Here is a 22,170-nt window from a genome sequence, read left to right as displayed (position 1 = left end):
TAAAAGTGAACTACTGCAGCTGCAGATTTGTGTTTGTGTATGTGTTGTGTAGTTTGTATCAATGACCCGATTACAATTAAAGGACACTTTTCTACAGCCATACTGTCACCCATTGTCCGACATATATTTATTTTTAATGTTTTTAGATTAGGTAGTATTATCACTATTTAAAAGAGAGGAGTGTCTAATTCTAGAGGTCCTAAAAAAAATCTCGGCCGCTGTTTGTATGACGCTTGCTAGGCCTATATCTGTGCTGTTCTCAAGTTTTTTTTTTCCTAGCTAGGACCTTGGGACCCTCCTAACCAGTTGCATTTTTAAGATTTGCAGGAAATAAATGAAACAATCACATGTGACTTTATAGTTTGGGGTTTGTTTATTTTTTCTGGCATTATGCCAAAAGAGAAGTACTATTAACCATGTTCTAATCTTCCAAAGCATCTCAGATTTTTTTTTTTTCCCCGTGCATTTAAAGCAGCATCTTCACAGCTTTTAAAAGAAAATTTTTACTGAGGGATCTGCCCAAAAAATAAGTACTTAAATAATTGCTTGAATTCCTTTTAGATCATTGTCCTCTGAAACATGAAACACTTGAAAAGTAAAATCAATAGAATGTGGTAGCACTTAATAACAGATTTTAGAAAGTAGGACTGATAGGTTACATAATTTTATTCTCAATAGGTATATTTTGGAGAAATTATGCTTGCAGGTGTTAGATGAAACTTTTTCATCAAGTCTTTCAGTTCTACTTGAGTTAAAGGCAGTCTATATCATGAAGTTAGAACTGATCCTCCCTTGGTTTCATGCTCTAGGTGAACGGCATGTTCATTAGCAATTGTGTATTTCTGGTACAATTTTCAAAGCGCCTGCTATGGGAAAACTGTTCCCATTTTGAAAGAAGAGATCTCATTAACTGACTCTTCTGGGAGAGGCGTGAAGGTGAGGCAAAGTAAGTTTCATGTAACCATTTCTTATTATTTTCCTAAAGTCTCTTGTAGGTAAAATCCTCTTGCAATGAATGTAAACAATATTTTATAGTCTGTCTCTGATTGTCTTGCCAAAGCAAAGTAATACAGCACAATTTAGCAAGTATTTCAGACTTCTGAGATAATCATTTAATCTTAACACTCAGGTGCTTGGTTTCTGAATATCCTGTAATGGAACTTCCACGTGTATAGTGTCTTTCATAGTAAGTATACCTAATCCATTTGCTGCCTGCGTATCTGGGAGAAATGATTACATTAGCGTGTAAAATGACTATTGCAAGAATAGTGTCTAAGAAATTTTTATTTCAGTAAGCATTCATTTTGCTTATAGCACAGTTTTAGCCCACTGAGGATAGTTTGCTAGGTGTCAAAGCAATTTTTCACGTTTACTGAGAGCAGATCACAGATCTGCTGTGAGCTGCAGATTTTGAATTGGGGAGAAAAACATATTTATTGAAAGGCTGAAAATCATGTCGTTATGGAAAGCGTAACGTCATGTCTTCTGAGGAAAATGGTTAAAAGTTGAAAAAGCTAGATGAAATCATGAGGAATTATTTAAACTAAGTAATAAAATAATGTTTGGGATTACATGCAATAGTAGGAACCCTGACATTCAACTATTTTTTCTAACTGTTTTTGAGCTAGAAAGATGCGTGATAACAAGACCATATTCAGCTGTTAAGGAGAGGTACATCTTCTAGAGGACATCTGAAACAGAGTTAATTGGTGCAATGGCATTGTAGCTGGCCCCTTCCTTAGGCATTTTGTCCATCGTGTATTTATTTGGGGTTATATTTTTATTGAAGGAATTCATAATGTGGCCAAAGGCCAGGTCAGGAAGATGAGATATTTGGGGTTGTTGACTTTATGCTGCTTGTTTGTTTTTCTGGCTCCTGACTCACTAGGACCCATGTGCCTAAAGCCATCATCTATGGTTAAAAAGGTCTGAAAACTAGATGGGAAGTGTGAAAAGCATGTGGGGCAACTCTCAAGGCTCACAAAACAGTTGTAGCAGGTCAGCTGCTGGTAGTAATTACATAGGTGCTCACCTGCAGCTAAACAGGAGTTAAAACAAATAACTTAATTCACTACAGCATGAGGTAAAAATTAATTGCTTAAACCTTTGTTAGGTATAGCTGATACTTGCTCACTCATTAAACTTTAAGATTCTTGTATAATCATTTTTTCTCTGAACCATGGCTTTAAGAGATGCCTAAAATGTGATGAGACTCGTAATAAAACTGGTTTTACTAAGTATGTAATCTGAATAATATCCTAATATGAATGGGTTCTCACAGAATAGGGAAGGCTGATTTTTGAACCAATTCTGAGATGAGTTTTTCTTTCAGCTGATGTAATGGATGTTTGATTTCCTTTTTTAGCTGCTTGTTTCCTCAATCTCTGTTCTTGCTCTGTTCTAAAAATCACATGAAATTAGTTTACCTATTGCTGCCTTTTAAAGTCTCAAAAGAATGTCAGACTTGCTGAGAAATGCAAATACTGCAAGGAGATGATGAAATAGTGTCTTCTGTACTAAAGACTCGGCTGTATATTCACTCTTTTGTCAGGTTTTCTTTTGACAGCACTTGCTATAGAGCTCTGCAAGGAAATGTGTAAATGTGTGTCTGTTTGAATGTTTGCATGCAGAAGCAATAGCTGGTTGCCAGTTGTTTAACCTATGTAGTTTTCAAAGTGAGAGTTTAGTTGAGTGTAGCGGCATTAGAAGAACTGCTGCTAAGATTTTATATATTTTTGTATTCTTTCTCCTAAGAGCCTCTTCCTTTTCATGAAGGAGAAAGAAGCTAATTGCATCCTGAATTTACTATTCAAGTTTAACTGATTGAATATACAGTCAACTCTTTAATACAACTGAAGTGGGCCTTCTCCTTAGCAGCTTGGATACTACCTGCAAGACTTTCCATGAGTTCCTCATCTTTCGCATTCTTTCACCTTTCTGATAACATCTCTCTGGTGCTTCCTTTTTATCCATCACTTCTTTTCTGAATTACAGTAATACTAACGTGCTTCCTCTATTGCATCTCTCACTGAGAGAACTTTTGATTAAAAATTAGCTTCTGGCAAGTTTGAAATGTGATTTTTGATTGTTGAGGTAAATGGGTGAAAGGATTCTTACTGGCCTTTTTCTGGTCTTTGAAATACTGAAGAGAAGTAACATTTCCCAGACTAGGAAGTTATGCTTCCCTCTTGATAGTGTAATAGCAGTTAAAAATTTCATTAAGCAATATTCCTTCTTGTATGCTGTGTAGGCTCAGTTAGATGTAGTGACAAAATTGCAATATTTAGTGCATAAACAGCATAACCTTGTCTAATAAACTCATTTAATATGAAGAATTTTGTATTAACTTTAATATATGCTCTGTTGTATCTATGCTAATAGTCTCTATATAGATGGATTTAAGACCACTGGACTTTGCAAATGCGCTCCACACCTTTCCCTCTCCCCCCCCCCCCCCACTTCTTTGGTCTAAGTGTGTAATGAGTAGTTGCAGCATGTTCATTGTCAGATTAGCGCAGTTAGTTTTCCATGTGGAGAGTTGCCAGTCCACTGGGGAAAAACTGATAGTAAGTCTCAACACCAGAGTTTATGTAAGGAGTTGAGTTCAGTAAGATTAAATAAAAAATTTCTATGGGGGGGGGGGGAACCTGAAGATACTTTCGAAGCTAGATGAAAAGTAGCCTTGCAAAAGTGTGATAGGAATCCTTCAACCCTCTCATCTATTTCTTTCTGGTAGGCCACTGTGATCTGTTCAGATGAGATATTCCCAGCCGTTTCAGTCTTTGTACCTGCAGAGACTGAATAGGAGAGATATGAGCAAGCCATTCTGAATCTGTAGTAAGGGCTGCTTCTCTTTATGCTTTCTGATGTTTATCTCCTGGCCCTTCTGAAGTGCTAGAAGGGCTTCCTCTGTGCACAAGCTGATAGCATATATCTTGTTCTCTTAATGCTATTTTTGTCCAATTTGGCAGGAGGTGGGGACTGACTGTGTGTTTCCTTTTTTGTCATAAGTTTGAAAAATGCTATTGGGCTTTGAATTTTCCCCAATCTCAGTTTACATTTCAACACTGATTATTTGGTAGAATGTGAATTGATAGTGATAGAGCCTGTAATCAAATGTGAAAGATGCTTTTGCTTTATTAACAGGGTAAACTACAAGGTAAATTTTGAGAACGGAAAGAATAACTGTATGAATAACTGTATGGACCAATGTCAGCAGTTGCTCCAAAGTTGTGCTTTATCTGTCTTTCTGTAAGAAATACTGGCACTGTATGTATTTGCAGGTATGTGGTTTGTACCTCACTCAGAACTGAACTTTCCCATCCTGTAGGCCTAGTCTCTTAACCAGGTGAAATATAATTTAAGAGCGTCCCGTCAAGTTTATGTTATGCACTTAAACCTTTATCCTGATGGTTAGGACTGTAAAGGTGAGTTTGAGAAAGGGAATGAGGTGTAAGACTTGAAAGAGGAAGTTAGGCAACTGATTGTTTCTTTTCCCCTTCCTTCCCCATGAGATTCTCCAGGATGTGTGACTTTGCTAAAAGGGGTCAGTATGAAAGTACCAGCAACCTTAGATATCGTGAGCGTGGAAACTGCCTCTCTGTTGATGAAGTTGTATCTTATTAGGAGAAGAATGAGGATGTTGCTGCAGATAGATGATGGGGGGTGGAAGGTGTGTGGCAATACGGTGCAAGGAAACCTAAAACATCTATGTAGGTTTTGCGTGCTTCTGCGGGTGCTTCCCTGTGGAGCCTGTCTCTTAATGTCTGTTCTAGTAAGTGCTTTTTTCTTTAGGCCAATGAGGTCATAACGTGGTATCTAATGCTGAGAATTTAATTTTATAGATAATGAGTTTGAATGTAGATTGAATCCTTCTCTATAGTTAGATTTATGCATCCAACAACCAAAACGCAAGATCACTTTTTGGTTTGTACATCACTGTCAGTTCAAAGGCTGTTTTGGTGAAGAGTAGTATAAACCAGATCAACAGTCATTCGTTTGTATTTTGCTGCTGAGTTGCTTCTCACCTAGTTTCCTGTTTCAGAGGAGCAGTATGATTGCTGAAGTTTCCAGATGTCAACACACAGGCCATAGCAGTTGCTCGTATGCCCACTGAAAGGAAATAAATCCAAAGCTCTTTAATACTGAACTCGTGTTCCATGGTTTGATTTAGTAGAACTCTGGCTTCCAAAATGGGATTAAGCTGTGCAGTTGCAGAGGGGTGAAAGCCAAGCTTTTGACTAATAGCATTAGGAAAGTAGTAAAATGTTTCTGAGTGAGTGGACGTTATGTAGGATGCTAATGCATCAAAGGGTTTATCAGCACAGTGGATTTAATCCTTTTAGCCTTACACATCAAAACACATAACTTGACAGGATTATTACTAAAGTATTAATGAAATCCACCAAATCATGCTTAAAAAATGACATACACTGAACCGTTCATTTTGAAGTTCTCAGAAAGATAGTGCCATGAAAAATACAGTTAAATGAGTGGTTGCAAAGAAAGTTAGAAGGCCAGGTTAGTACAGAGACAGATGACATCTTACTTAACTATATGCAGCAGTTCTTTGAACATCACTTCCCAATGAGTAAGTCTGTCCTATCAGTTGGTATGATAAAAAGAAGTGCATGCTAGTTCTAGCCATTTTAATTACCTGGATTTGTTCCATTGAAATGTGGTTGCCAGGATATTGTTGCCTGAGTTATTTAAAAGACAAATGCAGATGCTATATTCTTGCTTGTACAATGTATGATGACGACACCATTTTTGCAAAGTTTTCCCATTTGAGCATTTCTCATGTGGCCCTGGATCAAAAATGCTATTTAATAGTAATAGCTTCTTCTCCACTTGAAGTGTTGCATTTTATCTGCTTCTTAATGTGAACAGAGAAAAGTTCTTCTTTACATGAAGAATACATCGTAGATGAAAACAGTAAGAGATCTCAGCAAGGTAAGTAAGAGATTAAATTAGAAACAGATATTTTTCCTTTCATTTCATAGACTGATAAAGGACTAATAAGGACTAAATTAAAGTAGGAGAAGTCAGACTTCTTCAGACCTCTTTCCTTGCAGGAATTCACACAAGCCGAGGCCTCTGTGCATTGCAGACTAGTGTGACATAAGTGTACTAAGGCAGCTCAAATGAGCTAGCTCAGCTACCAGGTTAGCCCAGGCTGGCAGCAGCATGAAGCTAACTAAACCGTTGTGATGCCCAGACTGTTTTCAATATCTTGCTTGTTGTTGGCTTAGCACTTCTTGTCTGGTCTTCTAGAAGCCTTAAGAGTGTAGAAGAGGGCTTTTTGTTGTTTTAATCAGTTAATGACATTGAGTTCTTGGGTGGGGGGGGGGGGTAGTTATTTTCTGCAGGACAAACCTGCTGTTATCCTGTTGTAGATGAGGCAGCATATACCTTCCAACATTATCAGAAAGCCTAAGAAATATTAAAAGGAAGATCTGCAGTTGATTTCTTCCTTCTCTTTCTTAACTTTGCATATATAGTTTATTTGAATGTAGAATGTGTGGGTTTCATTAGTCATCTCTGAACTGAATCAGAAAAAGAACATAAGAATATCTTCAACATAGCAAATGTGGAAGATGTCTTTTAGCAGTGTTGGTTTTGGGACTCGACCTTTGGGTTTGACTTCAGTGATTTTAGGTTTTTTTTCTCTTCTAATTAATTAATAATTGATTCCAGTGTTGGTGAAGAGTGTGGGTGTTTCTTAGAGGTGGGATAGGGTTGTTTTTTGTTTTAATCTTGTTCTCTTGCTCAGAAAAACAGCCCATGATCCTGTGCAGGGCAGGGTGTGTGTATTTTTTTTTTCCTGTTGTTGTTTTTTTAATATATTTGTAATCAGATTTTTTCCTATAACTTTGGGTCTGTTATTTGGAATAATGTTGACTTAGTATTCCTTCTTTGCAGTACTTTATCTTCATTCTCATGTGCATACACCAACAGCCATCCCTCTCCACTCTTAGTTTTGGAGGCTTGGAATGGGGGGGGGGGGGGGGAGTTCTCTGTAGTGATAAGGAATTCAAATTGCCATTGAAAGCCTGGGATTTCAGGGTGATGCTTATGGAATTGCATAGTTAGGTGTGCTAAAGATCCAACAAATACTGGTCTGTGTCTGAAGTTGCATGGAAAAATAAACACTAATCTTGTGATCTGGACCAGAGTATCAAGAAGCAAGGTGGTAGGTCTAGTCCCTGTTGAGCACAAAAGACAAATTACATTTGTTGTCCAGACTTTCATCTGGTGCACTGAACTTGGTTAATCCATCCTAGAGAGAGAACGGGGTGGGAGGGCGGACAATAGAAAAAGGAAGCCTTCCAAGTTAATGCTAATGATCAGTAAATGCACTTGATTATAGAGCATTGAGGAAGAGTAATTTGTAAAAGGCAGCTGCAATTTATCCTTAATTTTACATCATGTCATGAGTATTCACCTTGTTGTGGTCTACGGGAGTCCTGTTTCATCCACAGGACGGGTCAGCCTGGTAGCTCAGAACTTGCCTGGCAGAAAATGTATCCTGAAAAGTGCCCTGGGAACTAAGGCTTAGGGAAGAAGATGGAAGTGGGGTTTTCACTAAGTGAATGAAAAGGTTACTTAAAGTAGCAGAGAAAATTAAGTTTAACTTTTAAAAGCAAGTAAAGAAGGAGAGGGGGGGAAAAAGAAGCGGGGGACAACTGACTTCAAAGTTGTGAAACTTCAAAAAATACCTTCTATTACTTCTGAACTTTGGGAGAAGCTATACAATCTTATATAAAATCATCTCAAGTTCCAAATCAAATGTAAATGCAAAAAAAAAATGTAAATTTCACTATTGGCTGCATGGCAGGATTACCATTCACCTACTAAAAAACCGCCTAAACTTTCCATTCTCCTGAGATGGTATTGCTTGCTGGCTCTGATCCTATTGTCTTCCAGCTGTTTCAATCTTGTTTATCTTTCTTCCCCCCCCCCCCCCGCCCCACCTACAGTCTCCACATGCAATTTTCTCATGTGTTTGTGTACATGTGTATTAATACTTCCCATCTTTGCCTCCAATGCTATTTGTGAATGAGTAGTTTTTTCCTGTCTCATGCTGGCCTCCCTCTGACATAATTGGGACTTCCGTATTGTTAAAGGTGTGTTTTGTCCTGGTCAGGAGCAACAAGCTGGCATGGAGTTTTTCATAAAACTGCTTTCCTGCACAGGTAATGAGGGAATGGCAACTGCCCTTAGAGAAAGCCAGCTTCAGCCCTAGCGACAAAATCAGTGACAAAAAACTAGCAATTTCCTATGTGGTTCTGATTAAGGTTTGCTGAAGATCATTTTATGCACCCTTTTAGAAGTTAAGTCTAGTAAAAATCATTTTAATAAAGTATCTGTTGCACCACATCCTTTGGATTTATAAGGACAGTGTTGTCAATAAAATATGAGAACGCTTCCTCTTAAGAATGTAGCGCACGAAACCCAATGGGCTGTCTAAGTAGAAAGGCAGAACACAAACTGTAATAAACTTAGAGGTGGTTTCTCTGCAGGTAGATGGAGACCCAGTCACCCATAACATAATGAAATATACCAATAGAGTCGAAGCATGCTTCCAAAATGTACCAGCAAATTATGCTTTACGCAAAAGGCAAAGGCAAAATTACACAGTCGGTAATCAGATTTTGTCCAAAGGTTTTGTTTCATCTTTAGGCTTCCGGCTGAAACGTTTAAACAGAGGCTAGTAAAATGTTAAATAATTATTGAATCATTTTCTGAAGGGAAGTAAGCCAAAGCTTTATATCAGGAAATTCTGGAACTTTTCAAATAGCACTTTCATTTTGTGATGCTTCCTTCTTCTTAAATTTGGGCAAACTTAGAGCTAAATCTGAGCGCAAACTGAAAAACAAGTAAGACTGACGCAAGGCAAATACCACCCAGTATGCCTAGCCCCCTCTATTCTGGCCAAAGAACCATCTTTGGCCATTTGTGACCACCTGTCACAATTCTGCTAGGTGAGTCACTTTGTTTTTCTGTAGTTCAATTGTAGTTTGTGTTTTATTTGTTTTGAAACTTGAGCCTTTTTCATTCCAGAAAACCTGAGAAATAACTAGAATTCACAACATGATTTAGCAAACAATATTTAGATGATGTTCCTCATAACGTTACTTATAAGGCTTTAAAAGCACAATCTACTCTCAGTGGTGCCACAAATGTGGTCATACTCCCTGTTCAGGCTCTTGTTAAACTTGTGCACTGAGCCCAAATCCACAGGGCTTGTGTGCAGTTAACCTCCATGAATTTTTGGCATGTGACATTATCTCTTGCTTTGGCTCTGGCGTTTTTCCTTTATTATCACTTCACATCTGAATCCCAGCTGTTTTGGAAACATCTCACGTTACCAAACATCACATTTGGTTTTTCTGTCTTGTTTATCTGTGAGGGCAAGTAACTGACTAAAAGATTCCCCATGTTAATTAATGGGTATGCGGTCTAAGGGCTCTTCCAAAAACTGATAGAACCAACACAAGCAACGTTTGCAGTATAGCCTTTGAGGGAATCCTAAAACCAAGTAATGCATGAGAAACACCCAATTTCAACGAAAATAAATAAGTTTTCCTTTGCCATTCTCTGTCTTCTCTCATCTGCCCAAAACAGTCTGGCAGCTAAAAGACGTCCAGGATCTCTGTCTTCATTGTTGTCTTCTAAACAATGAAATCCATCTAACTTTATACCTTTTTTTCCTGACTAGGATTTTACAATTTACCTTGCCTGTTTCTTATTATATCCCCCTCTTTCCAGCTCTGTGAAAATATACTAGTCTCTTCTTTGTTTTCTTGGACTTAGCGCATAACCTATTCCTAAGAGACTCTTCTTTCCCTTTTTCTTGTTTAATCCCGTCCCTGAGAAGTATAAAAGTACCAGCTTTTTCTAACTGTAGCCAATTTCCTTAACATTCTATGTTTAGTTCGCTGAAAGTGCAATGAAGAACCTTAAGTGTTTACCATCATTTCTAGCTCGATGAATATGTACTCTACTAGCAGAAATAAGCTTGTTCTGTGGTACAGAAATTTTCATGGTGGTAATGTCATATAATCTATTATTCGTCATTGATATGTAGACCAGTTCCCCAAATCATCCCACATATCCTGTTGGTTTTTGCTTAATTTACATGTTCACACATGGTCTGTGGGAAGAATGTACCAGAAAAGCTTGAAAAGCCTTCCTAAGCTGCATTTTTCACTTGTCATTAATTTAACCTTTCCTCTAATCCACAATACGAGCACAATTACACATCACTCCAATTAGGTTCGTAGTGGAAAGATTTATTGCCACAAATCAAAGGGATCTTAATAGACTTCTGTGCATAGAATTCAAATCTTTAAGGGTATGTGTAATGGTTTCTGTATACTTTTTATTGTCCTCTTTTGATGTCAGGTTTAATAGATTAATTCTTTGTTTTTTAAAAAAAAAAGGGGGGGGATAATTTAGTCATCTAGTGATAGCCTATTTTATAATTGAGATGGGCTATTAGTTATCATCACTTTACTCGGCTTAAACTGGCCCTCACATCTGGGGTTGTGAGGAGTTTACTCCAGATCATACAGATAAGAACCTGCTGATGGGTTGTTGCACTGAAATTTTGTTTGTTTTGATAAGGGAAAAAGCTGGGGTTTTTTTGTTTGTTTTTGTTGCTTTTCCTTCCCTTCCTAAAACTAGGTTGACAATGTGTAACTGCAGAAGAGCAGAGCTGAATTCCAGCCCCCTTCTCTTTCTTTGTTACCTATAAAACAGCTGTAACTGGGCATTTTGGTGTTCAGTTTGGAGCACAGAAGAATCTTTTCCAGAAAATCCAGAAGTTCTATCTAATGATTTGAATAAATTCCTGTGAAATTCGAACTGATCAAATTCTACTGAAGCTTCTATGGAAGTCCACTGTAGTTTCAGACTTTATTTATATAGTTTTATTTATATATCTCTCTAGCTAATATATCTTTACCTATGGAAGAAAATGAAGTTATGCAGAGCATTGACTTAGCTGTACATGTTTTCTGGTTTCTAGAATATGTAATATTGCATGCTATATGTACATGCTTAAGATTTCAGTTACTCTTTTTTAGCTGGCAATCTGGTTGTATGAGATTTTTACATCTTCAGCTTTCAGTATGTATAATGCACTGTCATGCCTGATATCCAATAATTGAGCATATTCTCTCCTGTAACTGGAATAGCATGTCTGCGTCTTGCTGTCTTACAGGCTGAATCACTTCCAAATCGTGCTGTTCTTTCTCACTTGTTTGCATTACGTGGAACTTGATTTTTGATTTTTATGTCAATTAGATATAAATGTGTTCATTATATTTAAAAAACAAAACAAAACCTTAAACTGTTTTGGGGAAGAAGAATTTGAGTTAGATGCATATTTTTAAATAATATTTTGGGTTACAAAATTTTGTCAAAAAATACTTAAGGTTGAGTCAGTTGGGGAAAAACATTTTCCAGATGCAGCAGTCCATATTCTTGTACAAATAGAGTAGCGATAGCTGTGTAAACAAAAACACCAATGCAGTTCTGATATGATCAGGCCTTGAGAAACTGTTAAGAAAAATGCAAGAATCTTGGGACTAACAACCATACAAGCCTGAGAAGAATCACATAAATCTAAGAAATGTGAATGCAAGGAGCAAGTAAGTCTTCGAAGAAAACAGGATGAGCTTCCTTGTGGTGTGTATGTTTTTGTTTTAAATTTATAGGGCAAGGCAAGATGAAACCTGTGGGCACTAAGGCCAGATGAACAGGGGCATTAAAACTGATGAAATGGAAATTATCAATTATCGTAAGGTTAATTTATAGCAGAATATTTAGAGCTAGTCCTGACCCTGAGCTTCTCCTGCTTTGTTCCATTTGCATCATCAAAGCAGAACAGAGCATAAGTTCTGTGGTTACGGGAGCAGTCCCCCAGCTCAGAGGAAGTCCTTGAATAGTTTAGAGCAAATGCAGTTAAAGAACTAGTAATCTGATTTATTGTAAGAAAATGCCCTTTGTTGGTCAGTAATCAAAACCTTTAAGGGGATTATACTAACTTCAGCAAAAAATTGTTTAGGAAAGGTCTCTCAGCTCCCTGATGATGTTTCTCCTGGGAAAAGGGAAAGCAGAGACTCCTACGGACACTGCAGAGTAGGTAGTATAAGCTGTTCAGTGTCTGTGGGCTGAAACCCTGTCCATAAGCACCAGACTCTCATGTGCTAGTCTTTCAACTTGGTTTTCCCATAGCCTTTTTTTCTTGTAAGAAAAAAGAGATTTACTATGTCAGATCAGATCACTGAGAGATAAGTACTTAATATTTTACAGGAAAATGACTGTTTATCAGAAAGCGTTAACCAACTGTACATTCCTCCAAAGGAGGATCAAATACTGGAGGAAACAAACAGCACTTTGAAGCCTGATGTTTTAATATACTTGTTCAGCGTGCTTTTTGTTGTTGGCCTCTGAACCAAACTTTGCCTTGCAGAAATCTGTGGTTCAGGTCTATAAAAAGCAGCTGGCCCTATAGTCTAAAAGGCAGATGGGCAGGGTATGGTATTTAAAAATTTTTTTTCTTCACCCAAGCCCTGTTCTTTTGGGGAAAAACCCTAATGTGCCTAATAATTTTTGTTTCTCTTTTATTCCTTTTTGAATGATGATTTCTTCCTGACAAAAGTGTAACTGCATGGTTTCCTAAGAAGACTGAGATTTCAAAAGAACTAATTGTTAATTTTTAAGGGCTCTTTATAACAAAAATTAGCAGGTTATGTTTACCTTTGTGTGTTAGTTATGTTCCCTGGCTTTTTTTTCTACAGTAAGAAATTAGGATTCACGTTTATGAATCAGATAAGCAAAGAGTTTGAGATTCCTTTTGTTTTTCTTTTTCCAATTCATGATGTCCTATCTCTCCTCACCAACCTGTCTGAAAAGATTAAAGGGCAAACTCAATACTTCCCTGATGGGCTACTACATGCTTTTAGGTAAACGCCTTTGGTCTGTGGCGCTATTATACTTGTTAACTGAGTGTAATAGTTACTTTACTAAGTATTTTTAAAAAGACTTAGTTGACCATATAAGTAACTATATGCAAATTGAAGTCTGTAGCCAATAAATAATGGGTGGCATTGTTTGAATGTTTTAATGTGGATTTCAAAATTTTTTTTTCTTTTTGGTACCAGGTAAGTGTCATCATGCTGTTAAAGCAATTTTAACAATACTGCAGTGCAAAAACTTTCCATTTATGGCAAAACTGCTATCTGACATAGCTGATTCTGGTATAAAAGACCATCGTGCATGTTCTGAGGATAAGGACAAGAATTGGGTTATCTTGTTCTGGCTATACTGAGGAATCACTCAAGGGGAAAAACTTCTTTTTCTTGGTGTTTTGAGCAAGTATTTTTATCCTATACAATAAAATGTCTTGAATATGAATATGTTCATAAAATTGGTCAAAACAAATGCAGATTTTTGTGGATGAGGAGGGATGAAAACTGCCAAGCACACTGTTCTCTTTGGGAGTGTAACTATTTTTGAATTATAACTCGGCATTCTTTCAGAAGAGAATTGTCGTGTTAAACTTACCATTGTCGTGTTAAACTTTACAATAGATGAAGTTTAAAAAAACAAAACAAAACATAGCCTGGAGCATCAACTTGGAAGAGGGGTGAATTGTATTGAAATGTCAGCCTGCCTGGAATGCTTTAATTCTATAGCTAGATAATTTGTATCTCTCTCTCCTCTCTCTCTCTCTCTCTCTCTCTCTCTCTCTCTCTCAAAATGTGATGCAACTTGGCACTTTTGCTGTACATTTGGCTACTTTACAACTGAGAAGCCTTCTTGGTTTATTTTCCTGCCTGCTGCTGCCTTGTCCTCCAACTCTTCCCACAAAGAACATCAAATTGCATTACCTTGTACAGGAGCCAGGCTGCAGAAGGGGATCCAGAACTACTTTGCCACTCACAGTCAGGGAGGGAGGAGAGGCAGCAGCTTTGACAAGCTGCTGTTGAGAATGATGCAGCCACCCAGGACGAGTACCTGGCCCTTCTGGTAAATAGGGGCAGCACCTAAAACTGTGAAGCCATTTGATAAACATAAACAGTGGGAGTGATTCCAGGGGATGCTGATAATCACTTCTTTTGTGCAATGCTCTGCAAATACAACTAATGCTGACAGGCAAGAGAACACTGATGAAGCAATATTGAACAGACTGCTTCATCACTGAATGAAGTATTATTGAGTAGATATCTTCATTTCCCTGCAAAAGGCTATGCAGTTTGTTCTAAGGGAAATATGAATCTGTCAAAGCCTACCCTGTCATCACCTCTGCCAACATGCAGAGGATTTCAGTATGTTTTTGTCCGTGCCCTGGTTGACTTCCTTAGAGTATAGTGCACTGTTCAGGGGATTTGAGTCGTTTTCTGTTTCAGTCCTCTTCAGAGTGGAAGGAGGAGGCTTTTAGATGCCAAGTGGCTGCCAACTGTTCTCATTCTTCTGGTAAAGCCCAGATGTTCTAGTGAACATATATGGGGTACAAGATGGAAAGTGTAGTTTTGCTATTTCTAAATAATCAAAATAAAAAGCAGTTTCTGTTCTCTGTTCCAACCCTATTGGAAAAAGGAGGAGACATGAGCTTGTTAACAGCCTAGGCCCTGCAGCAGTAGTATTGGTACCTAATAGTATTGGCCCTGCACCTAATAGTATTGGTACCTTACTTGAAGGCATAGTGCTACTACAGTCTCAAATAAAATGGCAATATTTAATTCATACACATGAATGCAATTGTTGGTACAGTTAAACATAAGTATCTCAAACCAGTCTTTTCTTATCAATCTTTTCAACAGTGGCAGAATGTAAAATGACTGCAATTAAGGCTCATCAATGCAGTTAACGTTTAGTTAAATTCTCTCAGTTCCAGGATCATCGTATCTCATCAAAATTATTGGTCCTCTCAGATACCCACAGTTATATGTGTGTTCTTTTTTTGAAGTGGGTATTTCTAAATAGTTTTCAATTTGTTCTGGTTTTGTCTTGAGGTCTTTTTTTTCTTTAAGAGATGGTACTTGAAAAAAAGGAGGTCTAAGGCTGTTGGGAGCGGAAATGATATTTTTCATTTAAAACAAAAACACTATCTCAAAAACCAATGCTGAAAACCGTTTACTGTGATGCTTTAAACATAATTAAACACTGATGAAGATTTCATTACCTTATTGTAGATGCACATGATCCATCTCTGCGTATACTTTTCCTAGTGAAAAGTTTTGTGGAAGTTCATTATATATCATCAAGTGATATTGTTTTTAAATATAGTTTAGGTTATCTGCTTATCAGACTTTGATCTTGATTTTTTTCTTTACGCAAGACTGCTGTCAAAGGTTTCATGTTTCTTTTAAAGGAATAGATTTTTTTTGATAATCTGGTGTATGATGAATGCATCTATAGAAAATATAAAATTTTCCTAGTAAAATTAAAAACTGATTTTACTGGTGTTAAGACTAACAGCAACATTGAAATAATCTGATCTAAATTCTTTTTAATTACCTTAATTATTAAAAAAAAAAAAAAAAAAAAGCCTACAAAGAGAGTATATAGGTCACCCATGAGATACACCTTTCGGGAAATCCTGCTCAGACTTGACTACGGAAAGAATGGAGAGAGGAAGTATTTGGTTTTAGGAGATGAAACTGAGGTTAAAAAAAAAAAAAAAGGCAACCTCGATCGGAGAGAGGAAAGACCAAAAAGGGGAATGGACGGAAGCAGGCAAAGGAAAAGAAATTTTAGTATATGTCTGCAACAAGTCATGAAACTGATCTCTGCAGTTCTGGAGGCAGGCAGAAATGTAGTGTGCTTTAAGGGTGACCCAGCAAAAATTCTCACTGGAAATGCATCCTCTTAAATGTTGGCAATGACTGAGGTACCAGTCCTATACCCAACAACTACTTCTCTATGAAGCTAGGAACAAGTAAAATAATTGCTAATCCCAGCTTTCTCCTTGCTATGCTTTTTTCTGAAGCCGACACACGTTTACCTATGTACATGAACAGTGTAGAGGAACAGGAAATCCAGTGATCCCAAGAGTGGTTGGCTTTGTTGCATAGATGCCTGAGATCTCCTCATGTGATAGAGAGGCTCATAGGATACAGGAATCTGTTGCTTTAAAAGAAGTCAGAAAGGTTGAGCACAACTGCTAGCTGCTGAATGAGACAGAATACTATGGAAGAAAATAGGGTATGGTTTTATTGAACAGGCATATTCAATTAATGTTGTGTTCTGAAACTTAACTGCCAAACTCTTAGCATGTGCTTAGAAATCTGTTATTTGAGACTTTAAAAACCTGATTGGCCAAATTTGGATAGTTTAAAAGGACAAGCAGAAGTTGTGGTTGCATCCATCTGTTGAATGCCCTCTCTGCAAAATCTTAAACAACTGACTTAAAATTTTCAAATAATGTTCTTATATTCATTATATACAACAGTTTTTTATCTTTATTTTTGGAAACAGTTGGACCATTCTGGCTGAATATAAGTCCAATTTTTTGAGTTTTTTTTGGTTTTTTGAGGCAAATTACTTTAATCCAGGTGATTACAACTTTGTCAGGCCTCATGTAGTTGAAACTGCAGAGTCTTGCAATGGAAAGTGAGAGACAATTTTATCTACGGATGTTCGTATTGATGGATTTTTGTTTTTAAAGTGCACTAAATTAGATTTTTCTAAAGGGTTAAGAAAAAATCTTGAGATATGAACTGTCCAAAGAACCTTCAAAATGAAGTGGTAGCAGCAGTCATCCAGTCAGCAAAAGTGTGAGTTAATGAAGCTTTTCTCTAGAACTGCACTGAGAGAGGTGGCGTTGTTCAATTATTTTTATTTTTTTTCAGGGCTACTTGGAAATTTTAGAATAAATTACATGAAGTGTAAAATTCCAGTGCTGGAAACAAGTATTAAAGCAAAACAGTCTCTGATTAAGGCTGGTACTGATTTCTTTCTGCTCTAAGAATGGAGGTCAGTTGTCATGTCCCTGATAAGTTTCCCACATTACTTCCTGCTAAGTTTATTTTTACCATGTGGTAAACGTACTATTTGCCCTCCAACTAAGTCTTTAATAAAAATAATAATAATAATAAATCTCAGACTGTTAATTAATGACAGTCTGCAAGCATGCTAGTTCAATATGTGTAGGATACATTTTGATATCAAGTTTCACTTGTGATTAAGGAGAAAACTTACCCTTCTATTTAGGATTAAATCGACAAAGGAATGTGAGCTCAAAGCCTCAAAAATGTCTGTCTTGAATCCTTTTCCAGGAAGAAAAGCAAAGTCTTGCTGTTCTTTCTATGGATTAAAATATCTTTTTACAATATTTAATTTCTCTGTACTTGAACTAAAATATATGGTATTATCATGATATGAAGCCCAAACTTGCAGTATGGGTATGGAGTTCAGGAAGAAGTGTAGCTTGATTATTTTGGCCTAGATCAATACGCGTTGCTATTCCATCTTATGCTTACTTTAGAGAAGAGCAATATGCTGTTACGTGTACCTCTGCGTGTGTGGAAAGAGAAGCCTATCGCCCTGTGGAATTCCACCCCCTCCCCCAAGTCCTTCACTTCTGCCAGACTTATCACAGACAAGTTCAGATGGAGCTTAGTCATAGCAAGTATTAACCCCTTCAGCTTTCTAAAAAGAGCCCCGGAAAAGATATTGCAAAACACCCTCTCTGTCTCACGCCGACCTGTACCCCCACCTGCTGGGATTCCTGCTGCTGCTGATCTCTTCTCACCCCCCAACAGAACACAGAAAATGGCTTCTCAAAGTGGTTCTCTGTGGAGAACTACTCACCAGTGGTCATGACTGTGTCAATTTCTGTAAAATATTTTCTTTCTTTGAAAAGATCCCTCGCCTCCCTCCCCAAAAGCATGACGGTGCAACAAAGCAATGTTTTGTTTTTCTATTTGGATCATCTTCCCTTAGAACATTAGACAATCCAATTGTTAAACAATAGATTAAATGCATGCTATTTCTAAACATGCTAATGTTTCAATTATTAGTAGCAGAGATTAAAGCTTAACTTCAGAAGACAATTGATTAGATGGGGTGAAATGTGCTGATGGCCTTTGGAAGACCCTGTCTGTGATGTAGTATTTGATATCTTTAGTTTCTTGGCAGGCAAGATTTTAAGGACATGGAGGCTGAATAACTGCCTTACTCAGAAAGATTTCAATTTGTGATACTGCTTTACTTTCCCTGTAAATTACTTAAAAAAAAAAAAAAATCTTTAAGCTCTTATAAAAGCACCATTTTATTTTAGAACTACTTTCTCTTAAAAATAAACATTCCAAAAAGACTTGAACATGGAAACAAAAATATAATGCTTTGTGTAACACTTGTCCAGTGAAACTGGGCCAATGAAATTTTGTGTCTGTGTTTGGATCATTTTATTGATTATCTGGCAATGGATGCTATTAAATTGATACGTTGTTTCTCAGATTCCGTCTCTTATATAAAGAGTATTAGCTGCCTGTTTTGAATTTCAGAAAAATGTTAGTTTTAAATAAAGACTCTTCATAGCTTAATTAGTAGCTTTTTTGTAAGCACATGGGCACTTTTCTCTAAGGTTGAACTTAGTTCTTTCATTCAATTAAAAAAAACCAAAACAAAACAAAGCCTGAAGTGCTTCCCTCTCAAATATCTTTCAACATAACATGGACTAGTTTGCTTTCAGGTCATACAGATTATCTTGTAAACTTTTTTACCTTGCCAATATAAATGTTTTAAGATGACTAGTCTTGAGCATGCATCTTTATCTTGTTCTGCAGACTCTTATTTTGTTATGTGATTGTATATTCTTTTAACTTGATATTTCTAACTGATATGAAGTGCTTCTCTTCTGCTGTTGAAAGTTGGGAGGAAGAGAGGAAAACCCTGCCTCATGAGACTCACCTAGAGAAGTTACTAATTAATATTATTAAAAGTACCTTACAGTTTTGTTGCATTCTGCATTATCTAGTGTGGCTGCTCAGCTGACTGAATGAGTATGACTAATACTATCTTGGTGAACCAGCATGCATTTTTAGCTTAAGTATTCTAGATTCAATCTGGATTCAGTATTCACAGCAGGAGCGAGTTCCAGATGTGGAAAGTTCATTGTGTGTTTGGCTGTGGTGTGTGGTGTCCCCCACCCTGTGCACACACATGCGCGCGCACACACACACCTTCTTCACCCCTTCTAATATCTTTACTTACCACACTTCCCACTGCCCCGGCCTGGATTGAGCTGGCAGGTAAGGTTGCCGCACAGTGCAAGTTCCATGCATACTTGAGATCTGCATAATGGAAGCCAGCATGTGTGATGAGATGACTTTTGTGCGCCTTGTAGTGATATTATAAACTAGAAAACCTCAAGTTTGACAACCAAAACTTACACAAGACAAATAAGCAAATCAGCAAAACTTTTGCTGTGTAAGAAAATGAAATCCCGTGGGAAGTCTTGGGAATAAACTTGAGTATGTTAACTAATTTTTCCATTTAGTTGAGAAATAAAAAGATGAGAATATCTTAAGCAACTGTTTCAGCAAACAAAGCCTTCAGTGCTCACTGGTATTTGTTTTTGTAGATATCAGGTCTGCCTCACAGATGTGGTAGGGCATAAGCCTTAAAACTGTTTTTTAAAAAAAATTAATATCTGGGATGATTTTTAAAACCAAATAGGAAAAATCATATCATGAAGTCCAGTTTTAAGTGCAGATAGTATCACTTCTGCTGTGAATTTCATAGCTTACCTGCATAACAATCTTTATATTTCAATTACTGAAAAAAGAGTAGAGCATACAATCACGCCTTTCCGCTTGAATTTTGCTTGTTATAAAGTGGTGCTTTTTATCACGTCGATGACAATGATGTATGGGCACAAAATATAATAGCCAAAATTTTAATATACTTTAGAGTCCTGAAGTCCCTATATTATTTTCAAAACAATATGGGAGTCTTTCATGTAACTCTTTACTAGACATTACTTTAAATTCTTCTCAACAGTATTGATACTGCTTTATCCAGAACTCATCAAAAATTCAAATGAAAACAGTTAGGCTTAATTCTACCCAAATAAACCTGTTAACTTAAAGTTCTTATCTCCCTGACTGCCAAATTAAGAATAACTTACCAAGATTTTGTTTAAGTAACAAAGATGAGGAGAAAAACAAACAAACGAAAGCAACAAAACAAAAAAAAAAAAGCCTGGGCTCAAAAATCATTGCATCTGAATGGAAATGAAGATGGAGTGAAATGTTTGGTATACTTCAGTCCTAGGGGTAAAACTCTCAAGTGTTCCTATACAGGATTTTAGAACTTATGTTCATCTCTTCAAAAGGTAAAAGTAAAAAGCTTTTAAAGTTAAGGAGCTTAATGCATGGAACTGTGGTGTTTCGTACAGCACTATTTTTATATCGTAGAGCTATGGAAAAGAAGGAAACAGAGTTAACTGGTCAGAGGTACCTACATCCCACTTGTAGCCATAGGTGCTCCCCAGAGCACTAACTCTTCAGCTAACTGAAATAGTTTAGAGTATTTGTAAATAAATAAATAATAATAATAATAATTCTTAGGCTATTCTTGGGAAATACATTACATTACAGTTGTGTTAGCAACATAAATATTTATGTGAAAAAGAGGTGGTGGTGTGGGGGGGGTTGCTAATGCTCTATGTGGCCAGCTTTCTATGTTAGAATGTTTTTAAAGAAGCTGGTAACAATGGCTTTTTTTGGCTCTGAAAAATGTTGCTTGTATGGAATGAGTTGCTGTGCTTTCTTTATATAACTGTTAAGAATCTAGTTCAAAGAATTTATTCTAGATGCTGAGGTTCCTTCATTTAAAAATTTAGACTTTTAGCTAGAAAGTTTTGCTTGCATTTGGCCACAGACTGTTTGGATGTATGCTCTGGGCAAAGTACCTGCTAATTAATAGAACATGCTCTTAGGCACCAGAATATACCTGCTGTTTCAGGAGCTGAAGATGAGTGGACCCATCAGTTCCCCCTTCCTATCAGTGCCTCCAGGATCCTTTTGCGTCCCCTAATTGCTGTCTGAATAGTAGGGATCCCATTCTGCGGCTTTGAGCTATGTGTGCTGATGGGCTAGCAGTAGCCAAACAGAAAAGGGGACTGAAACTCTGTCACTGAAGCAGCAGAGGTAGCAGTCTTAAGTCTGCCTTACAAACCACTGATTTCATAAAGTTTCTAGGAACTTAAAAATACTTTCAGACCTCCGTTTCTCTAACAAATTTGGGATATAGTGGTCCAGCAGGAGCAGGATGCTAGACAAATGAACAGGAAACATAATCCAAAAGTTTTCTTTCCCAGGGAGAGTAGTACTAAAAGGCAGTAGCACCTTATTATCGCCAAAGCTTGGTTCAAACTGGTCTTTGCTATGGAAGAGATGTGTGTGAGTTTAAGAAAAATACAACTTCTGCTGCAGATGATTGAAACACTTGACACTTGTGGCCTAAAAACTCTGAGAAAATAAAACTGAAAAGTAATGAATTACAGATCTTAGTAAGACTTCTCTAGTTGCAAATAACTAGATGAGAAACTGTAACCACGCTGGGCCACAAGAGAATATTTGAGAATTAGTACTTATGGGTAGCAAAATAGTAATCCAAGAAGATGAGATATGTTAAAATGTCTAGCAGCGAACCAGGAACTGGTACAAAGGACTGGTGGAGTAATCAAAACCTGAAGTCGTTGAAACATTCATCTACTCTCATCATTTTGAGATCAAGCTTAACCACCAATGCTAAGGAAGTTTATCAGAGCTTTTTGAACCGTGTAGAAATTCTGTATGCTCCTGTGTCGATTTGGGGGACAAAGAAGGCCTTAGGTACAGAATAGTAGACTTCCTAATGCAAACTCAAACCTGATGGCATAATCAAGGCGTGCAGCCTCTCGCTACGTTACAGGGTCTGATGTGTTGCAGTCAGCTCATCTTCACCTATTTCTCCCACAAGCATACTTATGTTTCCATTCATCAGTTCAGTATGGGGCACCCTTTCTAAGTCAAATAATCAAATCCTTATTTTCCTTTGTATGATGTGTTTCTGCCTTGATGCTTTTATTAATTTCCTTTTGATAATGGCTAGTGATTTAGTATCATCATATTAGGCTGCTTTGAGAGAACAGAGAAAATGTTCCTT

The 22,170-nt window shown here is 37.2% G+C and overlaps 1 protein-coding gene across 5 annotated transcripts in view; it reads left to right on the top strand.

Moving 5' to 3' along the window:
- The window catches only part of IRAG1 (inositol 1,4,5-triphosphate receptor associated 1), a 122,870-nt gene that overhangs the window by 20,362 nt on the left and 80,338 nt on the right, over window positions 1–22,170 (top strand). The window contains exon 1 of one of the 5 annotated variants that reach the window (XM_068945092.1): window positions 5,930–5,952. The exons of the other annotated variants lie outside the window; for them this stretch is intronic. The gene's annotated coding sequence lies outside the window, so the exon portion shown is untranslated. Of the gene's footprint in view, window positions 1–5,929; window positions 5,953–22,170 lie in introns of those variants that run through there. 5 annotated transcript variants of the gene reach the window in all.

This window comes from Struthio camelus, chromosome 5 (genome assembly GCF_040807025.1).
Source record: "Struthio camelus isolate bStrCam1 chromosome 5, bStrCam1.hap1, whole genome shotgun sequence".
NCBI classification, from domain to species: domain Eukaryota; kingdom Metazoa; phylum Chordata; class Aves; order Struthioniformes; family Struthionidae; genus Struthio; species Struthio camelus.
Note: the sequence above shows the minus strand (reverse complement) of the source record. Positions and strands in the feature narration are given on the sequence as shown.